The 15,760-nt window shown below is 40.4% G+C and overlaps 1 protein-coding gene across 5 annotated transcripts in view; it reads right to left on the minus strand.

Annotated features, from left to right (window-relative positions):
* Positions 1-15,760, minus strand: part of PCSK2 (proprotein convertase subtilisin/kexin type 2) — a 199,910-nt gene that overhangs the window by 159,194 nt on the left and 24,956 nt on the right. The window contains exon 3 of one of the 5 annotated variants that reach the window (XM_065632883.1): positions 565-664. The exons of the other annotated variants lie outside the window; for them this stretch is intronic. The gene's annotated coding sequence lies outside the window, so the exon portion shown is untranslated. The remainder of the gene's footprint in view (positions 1-564; positions 665-15,760) is intronic. 5 annotated transcript variants of the gene reach the window in all.

A 15,760-nucleotide genomic window follows, 5' to 3' on the forward strand; every position in this document is an offset into this window, starting at 1 on the left:
CGGTATTTTCAAGGCAATAAAACCTAAGATTTGAGGCACAATTAAGGAAAATAATTGAACACAGGTAGCACTTGAACAGAACTGTGCATAAGTTTCTACTCTATCTGCCCAGAAAATACTTCACAAGGCAACTTAACATGTCCAACTAATGAAATAGCACTCAAAGAAATAAAAAACACCTTCCCCCTCTAAATAATTATACCTTTCATTCATCAGTGACACGCAGTGGTTAGGATTCATAAGAGCAGATCATGAAGCTGTCTTTTTCATATTCTGCCATCTGGAAGCTTGTAATATCACACACCTACATTCCTCTTGGTTAGGAGACCCAATAACACTTTACTGCCATCTGTTATTTTGGGACTCCTCATGACTATTTCACGATCCTGCCAGAGAGCCACTTTGCTGTTATTGTTTATTGTGGGGGATGAAGAGGTAGCTCTGATACCACCTGCATGTAGCTGCACATCCTGTCATATCTGAGACATCTCTCTCCACAGGCTCTTGTTAGAGGAACGCAGGAGCTCATAAATAGGATGTGCAAAAGTTAAATTAAATACAAACCTTTGTAGTAAATGATGTGTGAACTTGATGATACTGGTTCCACTCATCCATGATTATAGAAGTTACAAGGAGGTTGCTGTGGATGCCTCTGTGTCCAACTCTAGGACATGAAAGAGGAAATATGACATCGCATTTTTAAAATATAAGTTGTGTTAAAAAAACCAGTACTTAGCAGATGAGACTTTGTCCTCTTTGAGCAAGTAAAGTTCTGCTCAAAATTATGATTAAATTCCTTCTGGTTAAAACAAAACAAAAAAACCCCACACAACTAAAGAACATACGAATTTAAGCATCTTGAGTGTGTCAGAACAGGTAGAAGTGCAAGAAGGGTTTAGTAGTTCACATTAATCTCTTGATCAAAACGCTGTTGCCATACCAACATCATATTAGAAAGATGGGCAAGAAATGCCAGAAACACATAACTTTAATAAAGAAAATATCTAGTTTCAAGTATTTTCTATTATATGCTACAGCTCATTTAGCACAGCTAAATAAGCACAGACTGTACGCAATAAATTTCAAACCAGCATCTATTTTCTTCGCTACTCCTCACCTTTATCATATCTAAATACTTCAGAAAGCATTAGTCATTATAGTACCCTTGTGAGGAAAGTGGCTTTATTACTGCTTTTTGGCATTAGGGAAAGTCAATCGGAGAGCACCAATTAACCTGCCTCAAGTCATATTAGAAACCTACCACAGAAGCAGAACTGCATTCCAGACTGACACAACTGTACATGACCTCACCTTCAGCATCTCTCTCTTCCCAGCACTGCCAAGCAGATGCTCAGCCCCTTCCTCAAGATCCAAATAAGGTCAAACATGATATTTTGGTAACAGAGAAAGCGCTGTACTGAATAATTGGTGTAGTGAGCATTAGGGATTCCCTCCCGCATTTGTTCCAATTACAAAACAGGCTCCCCGGGTTCTACTAAAACAAAGAAAAGATTTCCTCATTTGCACAAGCTGTACTTATGTGGAACAAAATGCCCAGAATGGGATCTCTCTTTAAAGGGACAACAGTCTCCAGAACAATTTGCAAAGTATAAATCTACCATCAGCATGACATTGCCTGGAAGAATTTCCCCTCAGGACAAAGGATATTCAGCTACTAGTAAATGTCATTTTTTCTTTTCTTCCTTCCCACCCCCATTTTTGTAGTTCTTTATTTCCCTAGAGTTCCTAAATGCTCTTATCATTCCTTGGATGCATCTGATTCAGATCCCTACAACTTGCTTCCTGACAGGTTTCAGCCTAGCCCTTCTGACATGGGACAAATTCTTATAAAGGCTTTTTGATGGTTTTTTAAGAGTTTTAGGTGTTGCATGGAAGGCTGCTTTTTAGCCATGACCCATTGCACTTTATCACTCTTACCTTGAATATATTTAGGATGTCACAAGGATTTTAGCAAGCTATTCATTAGGCTTCTGTCAAATATTCCTTACAGCCATAGAAGCTTTATCTTCTGCATATTTGTCTTGTGCTCATGAAACTAGCCCCCAGATAGTGTTTAAGACAACTCCATCATGCATTTCTGTTGTTAACAGAGTTCGGTAATAGGACACTGGCAGGCAGTAAAATCTGGGGTAAATAGCGCCTTTTACCTATAACACACTACAAAGTTGCTGCTTTACAGTGCCATTAGAGAGAAGTATTAGTCAGTGACACAGCACGTAGCAGCCAGGTGTGCATCTGCTCAGGTTCCCTGCTCCTGTTCATCAGAGCCGTGGGTAGCCTGAGTTCAACCCCCTGTTCCTCCTGGGGAGGTCTGACCCTGTGTCTCTTCTCTTCAAATATGTGCCACTGTGAAAGGCTTTACAGGTGGAGAGGGAGACCACAGGACCTTTGCTAAGAGGATTTAGGTTGTGGTCCCTTCACTCCAAAAATATACTCTGTGTGACCACCTATCCTCTCCCTGGAACACAAATTAAGGTCTCTCTTAAGAATAAATACACAGCCCTACCTCTTGACTAACACAGAATCAGTACAGCAGTGCCAAAAACAAAAAAAAACAAAAAACACTGCACCCACCTTCATTTACAGGAGCAGACCATTCCCCAAGTCTCCCTCTCTGCACAACAGGCAAAGGGAGCTCCACAAAATACTGTGGCCCTTCCCTGCATTCAGCTCACCCTACTCACATGCTCCATCACTGCAATGAAAGGTTCATACTACAGTCTGAAGATAACACCATAAAATCAGCTAGAAAATACTGTGTTCTGGATTAGCACAAGCCTTCAGATCATAGCCTTGAATTCAGATAACAGGAATAAGTACTTTGTCTCTCAGAAAAATCTTTCCTGACTTGGAAGAAATTCTACCAAAGAGAAAACAATTGCTGAATGCTTTCTTATGTAAATGGTACTAGCCTCATAATCTCTTATGTCACTTATGTGGTTGATCTATTCACTCTCCATAGGCAACGCTTCAGAGAACCAAGCTCTAGCATTATTTTACTAGTAATACTTCCTCAAAATACAGGAGTGCTAAATCCTGTTTTTCCTTTGGTGAGAGAGCAGTGGGAATCTCTAAGGGTAGGTATAACCATCTAATATCTTTGAAAATCAGAGTGATCCAAATGTCTTTGCAATTTATTTTTTTGTTCAGTAAGAGTCAAGGTCACAGAACAATTAATGTTCAGAGCCAGCATGGTTTCCTTTTGCTAGACCCCTACTCTAAAGACTTTAAAGTACCAGCTTCAATATTTCTCTTTGTTACTTCAAATAGTACAGTATTTTTGCCCATCTGTTTTTCTTCCATGTAAAATTGGTCCCAGTGTAGTTTCTTAGCTATTACTACCACACTTGAACTTACATCATTTGCATTCCTTTTTTCTCAACGATGACAAATACCACCAAGGGCCTGTGGCAGAGCAGGTGCAAGACCACAGCTCAGGTTTTTTGTGTATCTAGATTTACAATTAATGAAGTTTATTGAGAACTAAGGTGTTTCCTCAAAATCACAGACTGCCTAGAATTCCTCAGAAAAGAACCTACATATTGCTTCAGCATCATTATTTATATGTATTTGTCAGTGTGCTGAGGTAAACAAGTTGCACTGGGAAGACAGACCTTTGTGCAATTAAATGGTCTCTTTCAGATCTCTTTCAGCAGGAACCCAAGCTTCAAAAGCAGTAAAATTGTTTATCCCTTCTTCCCATTTCTTATGCAGCATTGTCCTGGAAGAACACTCATATATTGGCCGGTAATGTCCCCCTTGGAGCTCGGGCACAGCGTGTTCCCACTGCAGAGAACACCCTTCTCCTGACCCTGATGAATGATTACAGAGTAGCTCTGATTCAGCGCTACCTTTCCTGCACTGCATCATTACGCTGGAACACAATAAAACTGCTTCTGCCATTGTCCACAACTCTCAGCAACATTCACCCTCATAAAAAATAGTTTTCTGCTTTCTCCATTAAAAAACATCTCTGCATTTCACAATGGTAGCTGCTTCATTCTCCTTGGCAGATTCACTGTTACACAACAACCTTCTCTCTCCCAGACAATGAAAATCTTGGTATTAAATATCCAGTCTTGCAAGCTTTATACTTTTCCTGAACAATTATCTAACCTTGTTTCAAGCAGCCATGACTGAAGTTCCATCTGAACACTTATTACACGCCAGAACAATTAAGTCAACACATGCTAATTACAGTTTTGTACCCTCACTACCATGAATTTATCTAAAATACTAGCTTTCTGAAAGATTTTCAACAGTGATTGAAGTTGCCTGAGGGCAAGCCATAAATAGTATGATGCCTATTCAAGGAATACACAGGTCCTAAATTTTCACACACAGACACACTGAATTTACATACACAGCCCCGCTTTTGAATATAAATTCAAATAGAAGATATCATAATAGTTTTCATATAGATCACAGAAGGGTGTCAACAGACTAAATTATCTCACAGTCCCCACACCTCCCTTATCTACACTTGCTCTGCGCTGGGAGAACTTTTAAGACTTGTGTATTCGGCTTATTGTAAATGTCAGTCACCAAACTGCCCTGCTCTGTTCTCAGAGCAATTTGAGTCTTTAAAATATCAATGGATTCTGGTGTCTTGTTTTCCCTTGTATCTTTAAATGCAATAAAGTATTATAATAACTGCAGAAGGTAAATAAGGAAGCACACAAGATCCAAAAACAAACAAACAAAAAGGATGGCTCTGAACTATTGCTGCATCATTAACAACATTTGAAAGCAGCATTAGCATGAAGCAAACCGTAATTAGAAACAGCCTTTCCTTATCCCGCCAGGAGACTGACTGCCTCTAGAGTGATGACAGAAAGGCACAAGATCTCCATTTCATAAACACAGGGAGCAGAGACCAAGAAATACATTCCAAAAGGAGTGATTCTGTGTAACAGTTGTAAAGATTTGGGTAGATCCGACACACTAACAAAATCTGCATCCAAGAGCCAAAGTCCTCCTGGAATTCCAGCTCTTAGAGTCCAATTCTTCTCTCAGACTTCCAGCTTCCATTTTTTCTATAAAATAAAAGTCCTTAAAAGGGGGAACTCTGAAGGCTCAGTAAACATAGAAAGTAAAGTATGATCACAACACTTAATCATGTTTTCAGGCTGTTTGGTTTTTTAACCTGCATCAGGTTAAAACAAAGGAGACATTTATCTTCATCATACAGACATTATGGTGCAGAGACATCATACAACATTAGAAAGGTACAAGTGCTATTCCAGACAGAAACATGGGTATCTTCTCTAACAGAGGAGAAGAATGAGCAAGATTTAAATCTCAACAAGAAAAAGTGATCAATCATTTTAAAAGATTCAAAGACAAATTCAGGAAAGCAAAATATAAAGATAGCATATCGTACTGTGTAGGTAGAACAAACAAACCTCAGAAGAATTGAGAGACTTTTCAGGTACATTTACATGCATGAACTAAACAGACGTCAGTTCATAAATACAGAATATCTTCCAGCACCTACAAAATTAACAAAGTAGCAGCTGAAAATCTGATCAAAGAGCTATAGGTATAATATTAATCACTTACACCTCAGCGTATGTGTCGCGTGGGACACACAACATAAACTCAAGTCCCTCTGAGGTGGGGTACAGGTCCTCTCTGCCCAGCTCTGTGCCACACTGCCTTGCCCTGCCACAAGGTCTGAACAACTCCAGGATCGATTTTTATGATGGACAATTCACCCAGAGGCTCCTTAGCTCAGCTTCCAGTGCGTTCTTACGCACTGCACCCCGCACCGTGTGTCCTGTGTCCCAGAGCTGCAAGACCAAAAAGAAGAAAAATTAAACCATCTGCATAGAACGGGTAGGTAGGAATTTTAAGATTCCTTTGGCAAATAACCTAGCACCTAGGTTACAAGGAAGAATCCTGCCATGCAAACCCTCCTTGACTAGAGGGGCACAGAAAGAGGTACAAGATACCTCTTCAGCATATGCAGCAACTTCAGGTGTTGTGCCCTTTCTTTGATTAACTTAAAGAGCTTTTTATGGAGGATTTCTTATCAGTTTGGATCGCAGATGTTGTTGGCCTGATCTTTTTGTAATCGAAGAAAAAAAGATCTATGCTATTTTACAGAAGGATAAATCAAGGCACCAAAAGGGACTCACGTCCAGGGTTTAGAACAGGATACAGATTCCCTGTCCCACAAGGCTCGGCCATGCTTTCAAGGCATCAGAGCAGGCCTGACAAAGAACCACACTTGCTCCCTCTCTCAAGAAGCCACAAGAGCTTAGACAGATATTGATTAGGCTGCCAAACTGCAGGCCAGCTCCTGAGCTACAGCACTGGAAGCAGGCCTATCCAGGCAGCCCTGAGTTCCTGCAGGCACAGCCCCAGCGACCTCTGAGGCACTTCTGCACCACAGCTCTGAGGTACAAGCTTCACTTCACAAGAGGTGAGCATCCAACATACCTCTGCACACACAGAGGAAAGGAGGTGGTTTCCGTGGCAACGCTTATCTTAAAAGAGCTTTCAATCCATCCAACTTGCTCCTCTCTGCCCTGTATCCCAGCACACACCTCTCCCCGTGCTCAGCAGCACGCTCACAAAAGGAGCACTCGGACATACACAGCTTTCTGCCTTCTGTGTGCAGGGCTCCCATGGGCACCTGACAGGGCAGAGAGGCCTTTGGAGACATGCTGGAATTTTTCAGACACAATGAACAATTAGGTGATGAAAGCCTCAGTGGGCTCAAGAGGATGGGGATGTTTGAACTGTGAGCAGTTCCAACTTCAAATGCCATATCATGATATGAAAACGCAATGGTCTTAATATCCAGGCTGAGTTCCCACTGATAAAGCAAAACTCAAAGCAAGATTCATTGGTTTGAAAATCTAAAAGCATATCTCCGCTCACCATTTTTTCACTCAAACTAGTGTCTAAATTATCATTCCTCTTTTCTTGTACTGATGGGGAGTTCTAGCTGTGCAAAAAGGTAAATAGGAAAGCCATCCAGTGTCTGTTTTTATGTAAAGTACCTTAAGCTGTCATACATAGTGCATGTTTTCACATGTAGATCTGTGTGGACAGGCAGAAAAAGACCGAGCCCTGCCCTGGGGTCCAACATGCAGAGTAGCTCCTGGGTCACAACACCTTTTGCAAGTTATTGATATGACACCATTGCTCTGTTTCCACAAAACCAGGTGTATGGGGATGAAAAGAGTTGGTCCACCCATCCTCTTCAAAGTACATTGAGACCTACTGATGGAAATAATGCTAAATATTATAAAGCTGATATCTTTCGCATAACATCCTGCCAACTTAATATTTGTACAAATCAATGCTTCACTTCCACATAAGGAGTATGTATGCCCAAAATAGGAATTTGTCTTATTCTCTGTACCCAGAATTATCATATTTTACTGCATGAAGTTGCAGTGTATTTCTTAAATTGTCTTTGCTCTGCTGCTGCTGAGTTGCAGGCAAGTTTATGTCACAGCCCCCTTTCTTCCTACAGCTCTCCTACCCTCACTCACTCTCCTGTCTTCCAATAGAAGCACCTCATGGTCTGCTCCATCCCCAACTCCCAATGACTCTCTTACCTTTATTTCTAGTTATGTCAGGAATAACTGAGCTCTTTTTTCGATACCTGTATCTTTAAAGGAGGCAAAGTGCCTGGGTATGCAGGTGGGTAAACAGTAGATTGAAAATGCAGTAGTGCCCCTGCCCAGTCTCAGTGACTGTGATTACCCGGTACAAGGCAACATCATGCAGCATCCAGCTACAAGCACGACCAGCAGCACCGTACAGAGGCACCTGCTGCTGCTCCCGCTTGCGGCATGTCTGGAGATACCAGTGCTCACAACAAAATGGCAAAGTCTGGCAAAGCTCACGTGCCATGCATGCAGCAATATCCCTGGAGAGGGCATGGCCCTGTTTACAGGAAATTCAACTCTGAATTTCCAATCTTACAGTGCTGAGCTCTGAATACTGATGCTGTAGTGTGGGAGAAAGAAGGGGAGGTGACTGTCCTGCGCACATAAACACAAGGTAATAAATATTATTCTTCACACAGACAACCCATAGTCTAACAAAATAACCCACAACAGATCACAGCTGAAAGCAAATGCTTTGTTTCAAGAACTTGCCTTCCAAAATAAAAGCAATGCATCTTGCAAACACAAGCTGTACCTGAGCTGACAAAGCTAAGGTACCAGATTTTGGTATATAATAATCTATACTGGTAGATAATGCTGAGTAATTTCACAATTAGCTACAAAGGTGGTGTTTAGGATTGGAAAAAATTGATACCTACTCCCAAATCTGTGTATTAGATGTCAAAGTTACTGTAAATCATTAAAATCCCAAAACATAAAAAGCCCTCTGCTATTTTACTTCTTCCTACTCATCTTATGGCACTACAGCTCGCATCCAGATTTGATCTTTCAGACAGCCTAACCACAGCTATTCTGGAAAATGTCAAAAACATTTCATATCTCCCTAACTTCAGTAAGAATAATACAGTATTTGCATGCTGTGTCATCATGACCTGTAGCTTCAGTCTTGCAAAAGAAGAACCATAAATGGAAAGTTGAATGCTATGAAGATTAACTTTGTCTTTCATTTGCTTTAAAGTTAGGGGAATATTTGTTGCATGAATAAGTTTAAGATGTCACAGTTAAGGGCTAGACGGGCAAATATCTGATCTATATTTACACTGAAATAAAAAAGTAAAATAGATCAGATGCAGATTTTTATTGAAGTGAGTGTTCAGCTTTTTTTGACACCTGAGTTCTTCCTTTTGCTTTTCCAAAGTTTTACCATACAATCTAAAACTGAAATGAAAAATAGACAAAGAATAGTTTTCATAAGTAATACTAACTATCCTTATTACCACTTTTTGAGATTCAAGATTCTTCTGAACATACTTACCCAGAGAAATCAAATGTTTGTATTCAGCAGGAAAATTTTTTTCTAGACAACACATACCTGCCACCAAAAAAAACCCAAAAAACAAAAAACTACACTTCCCTCAACTCTCTCCCACTCACACAGAGGTCTCCCAACCAAAAAGCCCTGTATGAATATCACAGGCTCTCATACACAGGCTGCAGCTTTACACCACAGAGTGCACTCCTTCACTAAGGAGCATCAGCTGAGTAGGACACAAAGGGGCAGAGATGATGCATCTTCTTACAGAACTTTTCATGTCATGACACTAAAAAAAGTGTACAGAGAAATGTCTGTAAATGCCAAGTTCAGGAAAAGACTTGCACACTGTTGTTTGCCCTCAGTTTCTGACAAACATCTATTTGCAAAATAAGAGCCCCATGCAAGATAGGATATGAATTACAGGGAAGAAATAGCAGCAAGAAGAGCATTAATAATCTGTGCAGGTGCAATAACGGTACATTGCATTATCCTGTTAGTTTGATATTTAGGAACTGTTCTACCACTGCCCAGCACGGACCTTCCCAGAGCAGTACAGACTCTGCTACACCAACTTACAGCCTGAGAACTTGCGTTTTCAGAATATAACTTTATTTCTTGCAATAGCTTGAATGACAGATTTACAGCATCCTCAACCAGTTCCACATTACAAATTCACATTGTATTTTGCTGAACTAAGTTGCATTGAATTTGACAACTCTGGCACAAGAGCTCCTGATGTCATATTAACACAAGTTTTTTATACTAGGTCAGATTCTCCCGTGGTAAAAATTTGACATAGTCCACAAAGAAGGTCAAAACAGGAGTTAAATTGATTTATATTAGCAATGGACCAAGGTCCAACATTTTTCATGCTAGAACTGAAAGTAACTTAGGGTGCCAAACAACATCTGTTGCCTCAACTCACTTCATATTCCTGTTTCTGCTATTTTTCTCTCGTTCTTCCTTACTAGTTTAGGTCTAAGGTAGTGCTTTCTACAGAAGGGGGAAAAAACTGTAGTCTTTACAGTTCCATTTGACTTTCCCCTCTTTCAGAATTTGCCTTAATTTCTAATTATGATTGTGCACGTATCAGCATGTTTTCATCAGAACATTTTCTGTGTAAAGAGATAAGCCAGCTCCCTAACCTCATGCACTCGCCAGTACTCCAGCTCCATTATGAAAGCAAACACACATTTTTCAAAGCAGCCGACGAAAGTCTTGGGTCCCATTCCCAGGCAGCCACACTTGATAAATTACCAAATCATACAAGCTTCACCTAGTCCGTTTGCTTTACTGAAAGTAGTTTATTTTTAATATTAGAGAAGGAAAAAACTAAAATTAGAAAGTCAGATTGCATTTATTTAATCGAAAACTAGATTATTGTCCCCTGTCAGGAAAAAAAAAAAAAAAAAAAAAAAAAGTATGACATTTCTATGACATTTCTGTACTTCAGGTTAGACACACATTGGTTCACATCATTTTGACTGCTAACATTCAATGCCATGTCAGGTCATTCAGTGAGAAAGGGACTTTGGTACAGTAAACAAAAATACCCACTTAAAACAGCTATTTTCTGCATCTATTCTCAGTGCAAATTCTGATTATGGTGATATCTTCCAGATCTAAGCAAGGACAAAAGAATATTTAATGTAATGTGAAAAAAAATCCAGTAAAAATAAATGAAACTTGAGGGGAAGGAGGGAAGAAGAGGGAAAGAACACACCACAAAACACTCAGTGATGGGAGAAAACATCCAGAGGACAACTGCTGGTGGGGGCGGGGAGGAAATCAGAAAGCTCCAGTGGTTTGAAAGAATCTAGTGTGCGATACTATATATGTGTGCAATCACTTTCAACCTAAACCTTTCTTCTTGCTCCAATTTTGCACTTGGACAGAAGGATACAAAAATATAAGCTATCATTGGAAAGGGCACTTATAAATACAGGCCTGTGCACAAATATATAGCTAGTGATTTAAAGTGTAAGACTTCCTGTCAAATCCGAGGCAGGAAGGTGCATTCCTTCTGCTGCCATGAGGCAGAGCTCACTGAAGTTCAAGGGAGCTCATCAGTTTCCTTGGGCACCAGGCTGGACCTACAATCTGATAATCACAGTAGTACAATATTTGCCATCATTGATGTGCATCATTTACTTCCAGGCTTCAAATGCATCTTCCACTTAAGAAATGATGGTCACAGGGGTTGCCAAAGCAAGCAGAAAAAAAACAGAAATTAACTAAACCAAAAGCCCGGTTCAAGTCTTGACCTCCACTTGACAGTGCTTCTCTGCACATACCTGAGCCTTCTCACTGACTTACTGGCAAACACTGACTTTTCAGAAGCTGTCTTTATTTGCAGCCTTCACAACAGCACCTAAGGGACTGACTCACAAGTTCTCTGGGCCATTTACGCCTTCCTCCAACCCTGCAAATAAGACTGTTCTTCGTGAGGCCACTCCCTCATGTATTTTCCTCTAAAGATACAGAATGGATACTGTCACTGGGGTCTGTCAAGACAAGGTCAAGCCCTAGAAGATATCATTTCCTCTCCTTATTTTCTTCTAATAGCAAACATGGACATGAGCTAATACTTGCTACGACACCCACTTACCTGGAATCTTCTGTTTCCTCAAACCACTGCTAAGGGAGCCCATTTGAATCCATTCCTCTGGAAGGTGCTAAAACCCAGGGGTTTACATCTTGGAACATGTGAACAGCAGGTCACATTTCTGATCAGAAGAGCAAAGGATGTATTCTTTTTCTTGGAAGCTTACAAGTGATAAAGAAACACTTTTGTACTTGACCTTCAATAACTTTCAAATGAAATTCTGAAAACAAATTTAAAACATCACAGTCTACAAACCAGGATGAATTCAGCTGTCCGTGAAACACTTTGACGACACACAAATCTAAACCATGTATTCTAGTTTTCTACAATTTTAAGACACAAGACTTGGCAGACAATGCTGTTTACCGAGTCCTCAAAATGCAACATGATGCTGGCTGAATAAAGAAATCCAATTATTTTGCTCATCAAAGGGAGGCTGGATTGTAGTCTTTTTATTTGATAAAGCACCCACCAGCGCAGAAGTCTGCACCCCTGCTCCACATAAGACTCTGGAATATAAGAAACTAATAGACAAACCAAAAAGCACCTTCACTCCCAAGCTTCTTTAAGGAACTCGGCTTCATTGAGTATTTTTAGAGGGCAAAAAGAACCTGTAGTTTTTCCACTGCCTCATCTCAGCACAATGGAGACAAGGTTGTATGAAATGAGCACATACTCCAACTAATGGTCTTCCTTGTATTTCCAATGAGGCATCTAAATCCTGATCAAGAACATTGTTGAGTCTTCATTCTCATACTCATCTCTTCTCAATTTTCTTACTCGCCTCAGCAATATATATTAACGTCACTTGATTGGAATAGAGAGAGTAAGAAAGTGATTGATGTACAGGAAAAGAGCAACTGATGGCAGAAAGTGGAGAAGATGGGGCAGGAGGAGACTGTGACAGTAGTAAATCCAGAACAATAATAAGGTAAGGTGCTGGACTGGTTTCAAACCCCGCCTGGGGCAACTGCAGCTGACACCGCTGGCTGTGCCGGGGTGAGCTGGCAGAAAGACACCCTCCCACAGATCAGGGTATTACAGCAGTTATGAAGTCTCCACCAGGTCACAAATCAAAAAGCTGCATTTGTCCCTACACATCTGGGCACTGAAGCCCAGCTGGCACCAACCAGCTTCTCAGACTGTGAATGCAGCAGCCCGGGATGTGCATATCCAGGGAATCAACCCAGCAGCCTGGGTGGGAAGACAGGGTAGAGAAGGAAAGGGAGGGAAATCCAATTGAAGATATTTCAATAGCTAGAGGCTGGCACAATATTCTCTACTTAACTGCTTTCTTTGTAGAAGAAAAGCCATCTGTCAGTTCGCTTGATAGCCTAATTCAATCCTGTTAAATTCTGTGTTAAAATTCTACTGAAGGTATTTTTGGTGTTGCAGTTGGGGGGAAGAGAGGATTGTTTTGTTTTGACATGGGAAGACTATAGATACAGCTTTTTTTTTTTTATGAAGCTGCCATCATAGCAACACTAGTAGAGAAATAGATTTTGTACCTTAGCCTGCATTATTCCACAGTTTTCTGCGTAAGCTACTCAGATTTCTTAGTATCTTAGAAGAGAGGAACTAAAAATGCAGCCCTCTGGTCTATTAAAGCCTATAACGGTTTTTTACATAGTCACCAAAGAGGCTTTTAAGCCATCGAGGTGGAACTCCTCCAGTGGTACCAGCTGATCTTTGCTATCCCCATTGTGGTAGTAACTGCCGCAGGATTTCCGCAAGGGGTATCAGATCTGTTCTGCAGGGGGTGATGCAGACAGGGCTCCAGGCATCCCCTGGAAGTGTTTGGGGTGAGGGCTGGGAAGGCCAAGCACTAGAAGATCCGCTGGGTCATCCCAGTAGCTGGTCTGCAAAGGCCACACATCACCCTTCAGCTGAGGACATTTGAGACATCCGAAAAGAGACTACTCTTTTCTCGGAGAGTAAAAAAAAATAAAAATCACACACACAAAACCCAAAACCACCTGCAAAAACATCCCCTGGTGTAAGGCACACAGGCATGGGATGACAGAGCTGACAGTGGGGATCCCAAGATTATAAAGAACTTGCCAATGGGCAGATAAAAGTAAATACAAAGCCAGGAGCTGGGTAAAAATAATTATAAGGGTAACAGAAACCAAAGTACAGTTATCCAACAAATTAAATACATACCATATATATAGTAAATTTGGATGTAATGGGGAGATATAAGACAGTCAAGAAAAAGGCATAAGCTTGTTAGAAAACGTTTTTTTAAAAATACACCACGTTCCTCCCAGTGATGGTTATTTGGGACAGTCATAGAACTCCCTGTAAACCCTTCACCCTCACCTGAGCCAACACGAGGACCCAGAGAGACTATGGAAGGGCAAACATGACACCAGAGATGGGGTCGGCACTAGAAAGTATCAGTGAGATCTTCCTGCCAGTTGTTAAGCCACAACACCACCAATGTTACTGTGCTTCAATACTGCTTTGAGAAGAGGCAACACAGAAGCCATCTATATATTATGGATTTAAAATATGCATTTCTCAACCGGCATGTAGCAGAGTTGAGGAAAAAAAAAAAATCCATTTGGGAAACAAACAAACAAACAAACAAAACCCAAAAAACCAAAACAACCCGTACCAACCAAACAAAAAACCCCACAAAAACCCAAACAAACAAAAAACAAAAAACAACAACAAAAAAACCAACCAAACAAAAAACCCACCAAGCTTTAGAAACCAGAGGAAGAGAAGTTGAAAGGAAGCTTTGAAAATAACTTCTTCCAGATGAAAACAACACCAACAATAAGATGTGATGAATGGAAAGACATAAGGTCAAGTGCTAAAGGAAACCTGCAGCCATTTCTCTCAGCCCAGCAGTCTAAGAGTTCACAAGACAGGAAATCAGCTCAAGCTGTAAACAAACTGTCAAGTGCAAGGCTTTTTCATCCTTTAAAAAAGAAAATGAAAAAGGATATAATACTTTGAACTCATGGGTAGCTATCTGCAGAAAAAAGGGATTAACAGCTGAATGACAATCATAATAAATATCCTTTAAATGCTATACTGCTCTTTACTTTATCCATGCCAGTAAGCTTCTCATTCTTACAGGCTCAAACAAGTTTCATATCCATTTTCTGCTGAGCAACAGCATGGTAGCCAAGCCAGTAAGCTCATCTAGATTGATTTCCCAGTTTGGGCTCACAATTTTTTGTCATTGGTAAGACATACAGAAGCGTAAGACCAATGTGAGAAGGGTTCATAAAACCACAAACAGATGTAAATGAAATCTGAATTCTGTGGCATTGTAAACACCGAGCTCCTTAGAAGAAAGAGGAAAAAAAATCACAGCATATGCCTTGACTACAGGAAAATCCCAAGTGACAGAAAACTGTTCCACTTGTCAGCCATCCTTACTAAGTGGCCACACAGCACTTTTGAAGATAGCGCGAGAATAGCTGTGAATACATGCAGCGCTGTAATTCAGTTTACTTATGGCACTGAAGAAACCTCTGAAAATCAGAGGCCTAGACAGCCATGAATGTGTTCTTTCTCTCCAGTGGGCTCTAACAGTACCAATTCCTGTACCCTCCCAATTGTCACAGCAGAAGCCAACCTAATATTTTCACAGTGCCCTCCTAAAAGTAAAAACTAGGAACAAAAACAACCTTCAAAAACTCTACTATTAGATAAATACAGCATTTGCAGTACTTAATGTGCTGTATTTAATACAGGAAAAACAGTGAAACGTCTCACCTTAGATGACTAGTCGATTCACCACTTTGCAGCACACATACCCATTTTATGGCTGTTGATGTATTACTTTATAAACTGACCATTGCCAGGGCACAAAGAACATTTTAGCATCCTCTTTGTAAAAAATGACTTAACGTCTGCAAGTGAAAACTGCAGGTCAAATTCAAATATAAAAGAACTCATGTAAGTGTCATGGTGCCCTCTCAACAGGTATTTTACTAATTCCTTAATGTATTTCTAAGCAGTTTTATGTTGCGATTTGATTAGTTGATAACAACATCTCCCAATATCTTCATTCCTCAGAACTAAAACCAGTAACTGTTTTCATTTACTGCATTTACTCTTGCCCTTTACTCACCACTGTACTGAAAGAGACAAATTAGCCAAAACATAATCACAAAACCTTAGTTTGTAAGTATGATGGAAGTGATGCCTAATAAAGCCTGGTGTGAATCCATTAGACTTCACTGAACTTCTACAAATCTTGAAAACTGA

This window comes from Caloenas nicobarica, chromosome 3 (genome assembly GCF_036013445.1).
Source record: "Caloenas nicobarica isolate bCalNic1 chromosome 3, bCalNic1.hap1, whole genome shotgun sequence".
Lineage (NCBI taxonomy): Eukaryota > Metazoa > Chordata > Aves > Columbiformes > Columbidae > Caloenas > Caloenas nicobarica.